Source organism: Procambarus clarkii, chromosome 15 (assembly GCF_040958095.1).
Source record: "Procambarus clarkii isolate CNS0578487 chromosome 15, FALCON_Pclarkii_2.0, whole genome shotgun sequence".
Lineage (NCBI taxonomy): Eukaryota > Metazoa > Arthropoda > Malacostraca > Decapoda > Cambaridae > Procambarus > Procambarus clarkii.
In genome coordinates, this window is record NC_091164.1 from 49,650,831 (window position 1) to 49,663,031 (window position 12,201).

Below are 12,201 nucleotides of genomic sequence, written 5' to 3' on the forward strand. Positions count from 1 at the left end.
GAGCTGGGGGTGCCCAAAGCCTCACAGGGACAACGACTATCCAAAGTGGACCTCTGGGCTCATATTGCTGCTCAGCAACGACAGCAGTGATTCTTGTTGACACTCCCAAGTTGGGTGAGAAAGAACTAAGAAATAATCCCCACCTGTTATGATATGAGGTTAAGAACTCCCAATATATATATATATATATATATATATATATATATATATATATATATATATATATATATATATATATATATATATATATATATATATATATATGTCGTACCTAGTAGCCAGAACGCACTTCTCAGCCTACTATGCAAGGCCCGATTTGCCTAATAAGCCAAGTTTCCATGAATTAATGTTTTTTCGACTACCTAACCTAACCAAACCTGACTTTTTCGGCTACCTAACCTAACCTAACCTATAAAGATAGGTTAGGTTAGGTTAGGTAGGGTTCGTTAGGCTCGGTCATATATCTACGTTAATTTTAACTCCAATAAAAAAAATTGACTTCATACATAATGAAATGGGAAGCTTTATCATTTCATAAGAAAAAAATTAGAGAAAATATATTAATTTAGGAAAACTTGGCTTATTAGGCAAATCGGGCCTTGCATAGTAGGCTGAGAAGTGCGTTCTGGCTACTAGGTACGACATATACATATATATATATATATATATATATATATATATCTATATATATATATATATATATATATATATATATATATATATATATATATATATATATATATATATATATATATATATATATATATATATATATATATATATATATATATTGGTAGCAGTCTTTCCTGTAGACATATATTATTAAATATGACCGAAAAAGTAAGATTAATAATACTAACACGAATTTTCTCTATCTTTCTTATGTTTCTTTTCACTGTTGATGGTAATTCAAAGATCAATTCTCCAAAATTCATTTTTATTTCTGGTCTGACGCGACACTTGAGCGCGTTTCGTAAAACTTATTACATTTTCAAAGACTTTAGTTTACAAACACACAACTGAAACTGAATAGAGCTTTACACATCTTCGAGGTTTATATCTACATTTGGGTGAGGTGGATGAGGTGAAAAACGAACTTTCAACAATGGGTATTCAATGGGTATTAAATTCCAACACAAGACAGAACACGAAACAATGGGTATTGAATGGGTATTAAATTCAAACACTAGACAGAACACGAAACAATGGGTATTGAATGGAAGTAATTGTAGAAAGCCTATTGGTCCATATTTCTTGATGCTTCTATATTGGAGCGGAGTCTATATATATATATATATATATATATATATATATATATATATATATATAGTTTATATATATATATATATATATATATATATATATATATATATATATATATATATATAGTTTATATATATATATATATATATATATATATATAGTTTATATATATATATATATACATATATATATATATATATATATATATATATATATATATATATATATATATATATATATATATATATATATATATATACACACACACACAGTATATATTTCATACCTAGTAGCCAGAACGCCCTTCTCGGTCCACTATGCAAAGCCCGATTTGCCTAACAGGCCGAGTGATTTTCTTTATTTTCAAAATATTGTTTCCAGTTGGTTTATTTGAAATATTATTATTATATTAAATTAAGGACATAAACTATTGACTTAGTTATGTTAGTTTAGGTTACGTTAAGATAGGTTAGGTTAGGTTAGGTACGGTTAATTAGGTTCGGTCATATATCTGCGATAGTTTTAACTCAAATTAATAAAAATTAACTATAACTATAAACAAGACTAAGCAATACAAAAACAAATTGAGCAAAAATGAAAAATGAGGTAGATTGCTTACAAGTACTCTCAGGTACACTGTAAGTAACAATAGATAGATAATATATATCAATATAGATAAGAATGTCACGATACAATAAGATAAGCAATTACAGGAACAGATGAAAACAAATGAGAACAACAAATGAAAACAAATTCCTTCTTAAGTGATTGTGGTATATCTGAAAACCTGAACCCGACCAATGCCAGTACTTAAAATAACTCTTTCAGTGCCTGAGCCTAACCTAACTTAATCTAACTTTGTCTAAGGTGCTGTCTCTGCCTTACCATTTACCTAATGTTCTCTCAATCATATAATTTCCTAAATAATCCATCAAGTCTCCATGCACTTATGCAAGCATCTACCTCAGTTTCATTGTAAAATTTTACTCTTAAATCTAATCTTACCCTATTCCATTTATATTTTAAATTTATTTGTATTGATCTATGTCATTTATTGAAATCAATTACTGATCTCATTTTTGTTCTTTTAATTAAGTTCATACTAATTATAAGTTAAAACTAAGCATTTTATTATCTTTAAGATTATTTTACTTTACAATTATCATTTGTCAAATTTTTTTATATATTCATCTTGACAGTCTCTACTGATTTTTTGTTCTCTCCACCAAACTTGTGTATCCTCCATGGCTATCTAGTGACCTCAATTCTACCTCTAATTGTTTCAATTCTTTTGTTTACTTGCATTTATTGTTGTGTTTTGCCATAATTATTCTCTAATTTAGCAGACTCAATACTTTGTAAGCTCTTATTGTATTGTTATATTATTATATTGTTGTGTTTTGCTATAATTACTTTCTATTTTACAGCAGATTTGTTTTCATCTGTTCCTGTAATTGCTTATCTTATTGTATCGTGACATTCTTATCTATATTGATATATATTATCTATCTACTGTTACTTACAGTGTACCTGAGAGTACTTGTAAGCAATCTACCTCATTTTTCATTTTTGCTCAATTTGTTTTTGTATTGCTTAGTCTTGTTTATATTTTTGTTTTGTATATCTATATCTTGTGTTTTGTATAGTCCATGTTTATATGTTTTTTCTTTAATCTCATTTATTACCTAGGTTGCCTAGCCTAGCCATACTCCCTTACTCCATTGTACCCCTGTAAGCCCCTTTTGTGTTTGTTTTGTACAGTATTGTGTACATTTTTTTCCCTATTTTATAGTTTATTTCTACCTTGTAATTTGCCTTTCTTTCCTTGTTTTTCCTGCAATCATCTTTTTTTATGCAGTCAAGTATAGACCCAGAACTTAACCTCTTATCCACTATCTCTGACAATAATCACTTTAATGATCTAAATTGCAGATATTTTGCAGCACATGATGTAAACAATGTATTAACTCATAATCACAATATCTCTGTAATCAATTTGAACGTTAGATCCCTAGGTAAACACTTCGATGATGTTAGTGCCTTGATTGAAGCTATTGACAACAAATTCTCTTTTATTATACTTACTGAAACATGGTTGAAAGAGGATACTACCCAACTCTTTAACATGCCTAACTACTCAGCAATTCACAACTATCGTCAACTTCAGAGAGGTGGTGGCACTGCTCTTTACTACCACCAAGAACTAACATGCTTAAAAGAAATTAGAACTAGAGACTGCTATGGGGAGTATATCTTCGCCAGCTTCAGAGTCAAGGGTGCCGAGTCTGTCCTGTCTGTGGGTGCAGTTTATAGAATTCCTAACACTGATGTGTCCGAATTCAACTCAAACCTTAGAAATCTAATACTTGATAACAGACTGAACAAAAACCACCTAATTATCGCAGGGGACTTTAATATTGACCTCTGCGAGCCAGAACACCCTACTGCTGTTAGCTTCCTCAACTGTATGAATTCCTGCTTCCTCATACCCTTAATCACTAGACCTACTAGAATCACTGATAGCACTGCCACGACTCTAGATCACATCTGGACAAACATAACCTCTCCGCTTACTTCAGGTATAATCACCGATAGCACTACAGACCATTACCCCACATTTCTCTTAACTAACATTAGCAAACCACCTCTTGAGCCAAGAGAGATACGTTTTAGACTACACAATGAAACTGCTATAGACAATTTTATAACTGCTACTGATAATGTCAACTGGGAGTCCGAGTTAGGTAACATAGAGGACATCAACCTAGCAGTTCAATCTTTTCTTCAAAAAACTCTTAGCCTTTATAATACCCACTGTCCTATGCTTACAAAACAGGTCACAACCAAAAGGCTTAACAATCCCTGGCTTACAAAGGGAATACTTAAATCTATTAATAAAAAACATGACCTTGAGAAGAAGTATAGGTTAGGAATTGTCTCCAAAGAATTCTCAAAGAATTACTCATTATTGCTATCTAAGATAATTAGACGAGCCAAAACTAAATACTACGAAGATAAATTTACCCAAATAAAGAGCAACATTAAACAAACTTGGAGAACAATTTCACAAATATTGGGATCAAAGAAGTCTATAAATAACAAACCAACTCTCCTGTCTAATAACGATGGTCAGCTTTCAGCCTCTGATTCTGCTATTGAGTTCAATAGGTTCTTCTCTTCCATTGGTTCATCCCTTGCTAATGATATTCCATCTTCCAGTACTGACATTAAGGACTATCTTACAGGTAACTATCCACAGTCTCTGTACCTAAAGCCTATTAATTCCACTGACGTCAATGAGATAATCCTTTCCCTTAAAACCAAGTCTGGTGCCCTTGAGGAGATATCAACATTAATCTACAAAAAAGCCTCCAGATCTTTAGCCCCTGCTATTGCTTTGCTCTTCAACAAGTCACTTGAACTCCAAACCTTTCCAGATATTCTAAAAAAAGCGAGAGTAACGCCTGTCCACAAATGTGGTAATCTCACAGATGTTAACAACTACAGACCTATATCAATCCTGCCAAACTTGTCAAAAAATTTTGAAAAACTAATCTATAAGCAGCTTTACTCATATCTAGCCAAACTCAATATACTTAGCCCTTGCCAATATGGCTTCAGGCCCAAAAAAAGCACTAACGATGCACTTATTAGTATGCTTAACTCGATTCATACAGCTCTTGATAAAAATGAGTTCCCTGTTGGGTTATTTGTGGACCTGCGTAAAGCTTTCGATACTGTCAACCACCAAAACCTTCTTCTTAAATTACATCATTATGGTGTCAGAGGACACTCCCTACAATACTCTGCAAATCAAGGGGCCCAGAATGTGGAATGACCTTCCCAACCATGTTAAAGACTGTACCTCTCTCAACCAGTTTAAGATAAAAACTAAACACTACCTAATAAATTCCCTGTAATCTACCTCACTCCTCTATTGTCAACCCATGTCTGTTATTTTCTTTTTTTTTTTTTTAATCAACACTGTTTGTCAACCTATTGTATTTGTGCTGCTTTTTCAGTCATGTTTCCCCTTTTTTTTATCTTTATTTGTATTTGTTCTCAACCCCTTTTATTCTTTATGCTCAATTAGTATTAAGTTCTAGATATTAATGTTTTTCTTGCCCGAAACGCATTGCGTAATAGTGGCTTTAGGCATTGTATGTACTAGCTCTATCTATATATCAATCCATTAATGTAACATCACTTGTATGTATATACCTTACCTGAATAAACATCTGAATCTGAATCTGAATCTGAATACCTCAAATCCTACCTTACTGACAGGCTCCAATGTGTTTCTGTGAATTCTCTATTGTCAACCCATGTCTGTTATTTTCTTTTTTTTTTTTTAATCAACACTGTTTGTCAACCTATTGTATTTGTGCTGCTTTTTCAGTCATGTTTCCCCTTTTTTTTATCTTTATTTGTATTTGTTCTCAACCCCTTTTATTCTTTATGCTCAATTAGTATTAAGTTCTAGATATTAATGTTTTTCTTGCCCGAAACGCATTGCGTAATAGTGGCTTTAGGCATTGTATGTACTAGCTCTATCTATATATCAATCCATTAATGTAACATCACTTGTATGTATATACCTTACCTGAATAAACATCTGAATCTGAATCTGAATCTGAATACCTCAAATCCTACCTTACTGACAGGCTCCAATGTGTTTCTGTGAATAATACAATTTCTCCCACCCTACCCATCAACATTGGTGTCCCCCAGGGCAGCATACTTGGCCCTCTCCTCTTTCTCATCTACATTAATGACCTTCCAAATGCCTCCCAACACCTCAAACCAATTCTGTTTGCTGACGACACAACCTTCATTTACTCCAGTCCTGATCCCCTTGCTCTAAATACCACAGTAAATACTGAGCTAAATAAAGTCCATCTGTGGCTAACTGCCAACAAACTCACCCTTAACATTGACAAAACTTTCTATATTCTGTTTGGCAATAAATCCTCTAATCAAATAAATCTCAAAATAAACAATACCCAAATTTGTAACAAATTAGATGGCAAATTCCTTGGCATTCTCATTGACCACAAGCTGAATTTCCAGGGACACATTCTAAACATATCAAAAAAAGTTTCAAAAACTGTGGGCATTCTTTCTAAGATCAGATATTATGTACCACGCCCTGCCCTGGTGACTCTCTATTACTCCCTTATCTATCCATATCTCAACTATGGTATTTGTGCTTGGGGCTCTACTACCCAAAATCACTTACGTCCTCTAATTACTCAACACAAAGCTGCTATTAGGACAATATCCAATTCCGGCCCCAGACATCACTCGGTACCCCTACTCAAATCTCTGAATATGTTAGACATTAAGTCACTGCACATTCTCTCATGTGTACTATACATATATAAAACGCTAAACTATAATGCCAATCCTGATCTCAAAAGCTTCATAGAAGGTTGTAACAGAACCCATGAGCACCACACCAGAAATAAATACAGTTTTGATATTCCTAGAGTACGACTTAATCAAACCAGAAATGCTCTACAAATCAAGGGGCCCAGAATGTGGAATGACCTTCCCAACCATGTTAAAGACTGTACCTCTCTCAACCAGTTTAAGTTAAAAACGAAGCTATACCTAATAAATTCCCTGTAACCTACCTTACCCCTCTGTTGTCAACCCATGTATGTTTTTTTTTTTTTTTTTTTTTTTTTTTTTTCAAATCATCGCTGTTTGAATGTAATTTTCTGTAATAATTTGTAATTGTATTTGTGCTGCTTTTTCAACAATGTTCCCCCCTCTTTTACCTCTATTTTTATTTGTACTCAACACATCTTATTCTTTTTACCCATTAGTTTTAAGCTTTAGTCATTAATGTTTTTCCTGCCCGAAACGCTTTGCGTAATAGTGGCTTTAGGCATTGTATGTACTAGCTCTATCTATAAAGCCAACAAACTTTGTAAAATCTCTTTATGTATGTACCTTACCTAAATAAAAATTATTATTATTAGTATTATTATTATTCTATAACTCATACATAATGAAATGAATAGCTTTATCATTTCATAACAAACAAATTAGAAAAATATATAAATTCAGGAAAACTTGGCTTATTAGGCAAATCGTGCCTTGCATAGTAGGCCAATTAGTGCGTTCTGGCTACTAGGTACAATTATATATATATATATATATATATATATATATATATATATATATATATATATATATATATATATATATATATATATATATATATATATATATATATATATATATATATATATATATATTTATATATATATATACATATGTCGTACCTAGTAGCCAGAACGCACTTCTCAGCCTACAATGCAAGGCCCGATTTGCCTAATAAGCCAAGTTTTCCTGAATTAATATATTTTCTCTAATTTTTTTCTTATGAAATGATAAAGCTACCCATTTCATTATGTATGAGGTCAATTTTTTTTATTGGAGTTAAAATTAACGTAGATATATGACCGAACCTAACCAACCCTACCTAACCTAACCTATCTTTATAGGTTAGGTTAGGTTAGGTAGCCGAAAAAGCTAGGTTAGGTTAGGTTAGGTAGGTTAGGTAGTCGAAAAACAATTAATTCATGAAAACCTGGCTTATTAGGCAAATTGGGCCTTGCATAGTAGGCTGAGAAGTGCGTTCTGGCTACTAGGTACGACATATATATATATATATATATATATATATATATATATATATATATATATATATATATATATATATATATATATATATATATTATATATACATACATATATGCATACATATATATATATATATATATATATATATATATATATATATATATATATATATATATATATATATATATGCATATATATATATATATATATATATATATATATTATATATATAATATATATATATATATATATATATATATATATATATATATATATATATATATATATATATATATATATATATATATATTATTAAATATGACCGAAAAAGTAAGATTAATAATTCTAACACGAATTTTCTCAATCTTTCGTACATTACGCTTCACTGTTGGAGGTAAATCAAAAATCACTTCTCCAAAATTCATTTTTATTTCTAGTCTGACGCGACACGGGCGCGTTTCGTAAAACTTATTACATTTTCAAAGACTTCACAAATACACAACTGATTAGAACTTACGTCTCTCTGATATTATATCTACATTTGAGTGAGGTGGGAAGGGTGATGTGGCATTAACACAAGACAGAACAGGAGGGGATATTAATAGGGTATTAAAAGTATCAACACAAGACAGAACAGAAACAATGGGTATTGAATAGAAGTGTTTGTAGAAAGCCTATTGGTCCATATTTCTTGATGCTTCTATATTGGAGCGGAGTCTTGAGGTGGGTAGAATATAGTTGTGCAATAATTGGCTGTTGATTGCTGGTGTTGACTTCTTGATGTGTAGTGCCTCGCAAACGTCAAGCCGCCTGCTATCGCTGTATCTATCGATGATTTCTGTGTTGTTTACTAGGATTTCTCTGGCGATGGTTTGGTTATGGGAAGAGATTATATGTTCCTTAATGGAGCCCTGTTGCTTATGCATCGTTAAACGCCTAGAAAGAGATGTTGTTGTCTTGCCTATATACTGGGTTTTTTGGAGCTTACAGTCCCCAAGTGGGCATTTGAAGGCATAGACGACGTTAGTCTCTTTTAAAGCGTTCTGTTTTGTGTCTGGAGAGTTTCTCATGAGTAGGCTGGCCGTTTTTCTGGTTTTATAGTAAATCGTCAGTTGTATCCTCTGATTTTTGTCTGTAGGGATAACGTTTCTATTAACAATATCTTTCAGGACCCTTTCCTCCGTTTTATGAGCTGTGGAAAAGAAGTTCCTGTAAAATAGTCTAATAGGGGGTATAGGTGTTGTGTTAGTTGTCTCTTCAGAGGTTGCATGGCTTTTCACTTTCCTTCTTATGATGTCTTCGATGAAACCATCGAACTCTGTAGGGTAAGGCAGGTCCTAGTCAATAACGGCTTCTCCAATGGTTTGAGCTTCTCCAACCATGAGAGTAAGGTCTACCCACCATGAGAGTAAGGACAAGACAAGAACATATCGATGCCAACACAGAAGACAATGTCCAACATAACAGGCCAATTACACTGGATTAATCTTTGTGTTTAGATAGGAGATGCCTCGTATGGGCCAATAAGCCTTCTGCAGCCCCTATGTTTATCCCTTATGTATCCCCCCATGTTTTCACCTTCATTGTATTATCACCTGACCTAATGCGGGTATAAAATCAACTAGTATTGTAAGATCTGTTCACTTGAGAATGAACCATGGAGGTTCGAAACGTCGTGCAAATTATACAAATAAGTGTAATACACTCTATAGTAGATCACTTCTTTTCTTCACCTTAAAAGTACGAAAATGAGTTTTGGAGAACTCCTATTTCAATTAAGCCCTGATGCTAAGAAAATAGTTAGAGGGATAGAAGTCCTAAACCAGAAAATAATAAATACAGAATATGCGGTCATATTCAATGAAACATGTTTGAAAGAAAACCTGCTGCCAGTATACACCAATATATATATATATATATATATATATATATATATATATATATATATATATATATATATATATATATATATATATATGTCGTACCTAGTAGCCAGAACTCACTTCTCAGCCTACTATGCAAGGCCCGATTTGCCTAATAAGCCAAGTTTTCCTGAATTAATATATTTACTATAATTTTTTTCTTATGAAATGATAAAGCAACCCTTTTCTCTATGTATGAGGTCAATTTTTTTTATTGGAGTTAAAATTAACGTAGATATATGACCGAACCTAACCAACCCTACCTAACCTAACCTAACCTATATTTATAGGTAAGGTTAGGTTAGGTAGCCAAAAAAAGCTAGGTTAGGTTAGGTTAGGTAGGTTAGGTAGACGAAAAAACATTAATTCATGAAAACTTGGCTTATCAGGCAAATCGGGCCTTGAATAGTAGGCTGAGAAGTGCGTTCTGGCTATTAGGTACGACATATATATATATATATATATATATATATATGTCGTACCTAGTAGCCAGAACACACTTCTCAGCCTACTATGCAAGGCCCGATTTGCCTAATAAGCCAAGTTTTCCTGAATTAATATATTTTCTCTAATTTTTTTCTTATGAAATGATAAAGCTACCCATGTCATTATGTATGAGGTCAATATTTTTTTATTGGAGTTAAAATTAAGGTACATATATGACCGAACCTAACCAACCCTACCTAACCTAACCTATCCTATCTTTATAGGTTAGGTTAGGTTAGGTAGCCGAAAAGTTATGTTAGGTTAGGTAGGTTAGGTAGTCGAAAAACAATTAATTCATGAAAAGGGAAAGATCCCAAAGGTTTATATTCCCCAAAGATCATTGGGGAATATAAACCTGGATATGCGTATGGAAATGTCAAGACACACAAGCCTGGAAACCCACTTCGGCCAATCATTAGCCAGATACCCACACCCACGTACAGACTGGCGAAGCGACTCAACGGCCTGCTGACTCCTTATGTTCCTTGCGCCTTCAGCCTGAAGTCTCCAAAGGAATTTGTTGACTTACTGCGGGGCACACGGGCCACAGGTATAAGGGCCTCGTTGGACGTAGAATCGCTGTTTACCAACGTACCTGTGGACGAAACAATCGGGATGATAGCCGACAGAGTGTATCGTGATCCAGCCTGTACTCCTCTTGACATACCAGAAAATATTCTGAGGAAATTATTCCAAGCTTGTACTAAAGAGGCACCCTTCTTGAGCCCGGATGGGCACATGTATAAGCAAGTAGATGGGGTCGCCATGGGTTCTCCCCTAGGTGTCCTGTTTGCAAACTTCTACATGGGTACCATCGAGCAAAAAGTCTTAGTCGACATGAACTTGAAACCGGCCATATACTGCAGGTATGTTCACGACATTTTTACACAGGTACCTGATGTCAAACATCTGCAGGAGCTGAAGGAGGCATTTGAGCAGAGTTCCGTGCTGCGTTTCACTTACGAGATGGAAAAGGATGGGAAGCTGCCCTTTCTAGATGTAACAGTCATGGAAAAGAGCGGAGGTTTCCACACTGCAGTCTACACTAAGGAAACGAGCATAGGAATGTGCCTAAATGCCAACAGCGACTGCCCAGACAGGTACAAGAGGAGTGTTGTTAACGCATATGTCGACCGTGCTCTCAGCCACAGCTCAGAATGGAAGCAAGTCGACGAAGAACTCTGTAGGGTAAGGCAGGTCCTAGTCAACAACGGCTTCTCCAATGGTTTCGTCGAAGACATCATAAGAAGGAAAGTGAAACGCCATGTAACCTCTGAAGAGACAACTAACACAACACCTATACCCCCTATTAGACTATTTTACAGGAACTTCTTTTCCACAGCTCATAAAACGGAGGAAAGGGTCCTGAAAGATATTGTTAATAGAAGCGTTATCCCTACAGACAAAAATCAGAGGATACAACTGACGATTTACTATAAAACCAGAAAAACGGCCAGCCTTCTCATGAGAAACTCTCCAGACACAAAGCAGAACGCTTTAAAAGAGACCAACGTCGTCTATGCCTTCAAATGCCCACTTGGGAACTGTAAGCTATAAAAAACCCAGTACATAGGCAAGACAACAACATCTCCTTCTAGGCGTTTAACGATGCATAAGCAACAGGGCTCCATTAAGGAACATATAATCTCTTCCCACAACCAAACCATCGCCAGAGAAATCCTAGTAAACAACACAGAAATCATCGATAGATACAGCGATAGCAGACGGCTTGACGTTTGTGAGGCACTGCACATTAAGAAGTCAACACCAGCAATCAACAGCCAATTAATGCACAACTATATTCTACCCACCTCAAGACTCCGCTCCAATATAGAAGCATCAAGAAATATGGACCAATAGGCTTTCTACAATCACT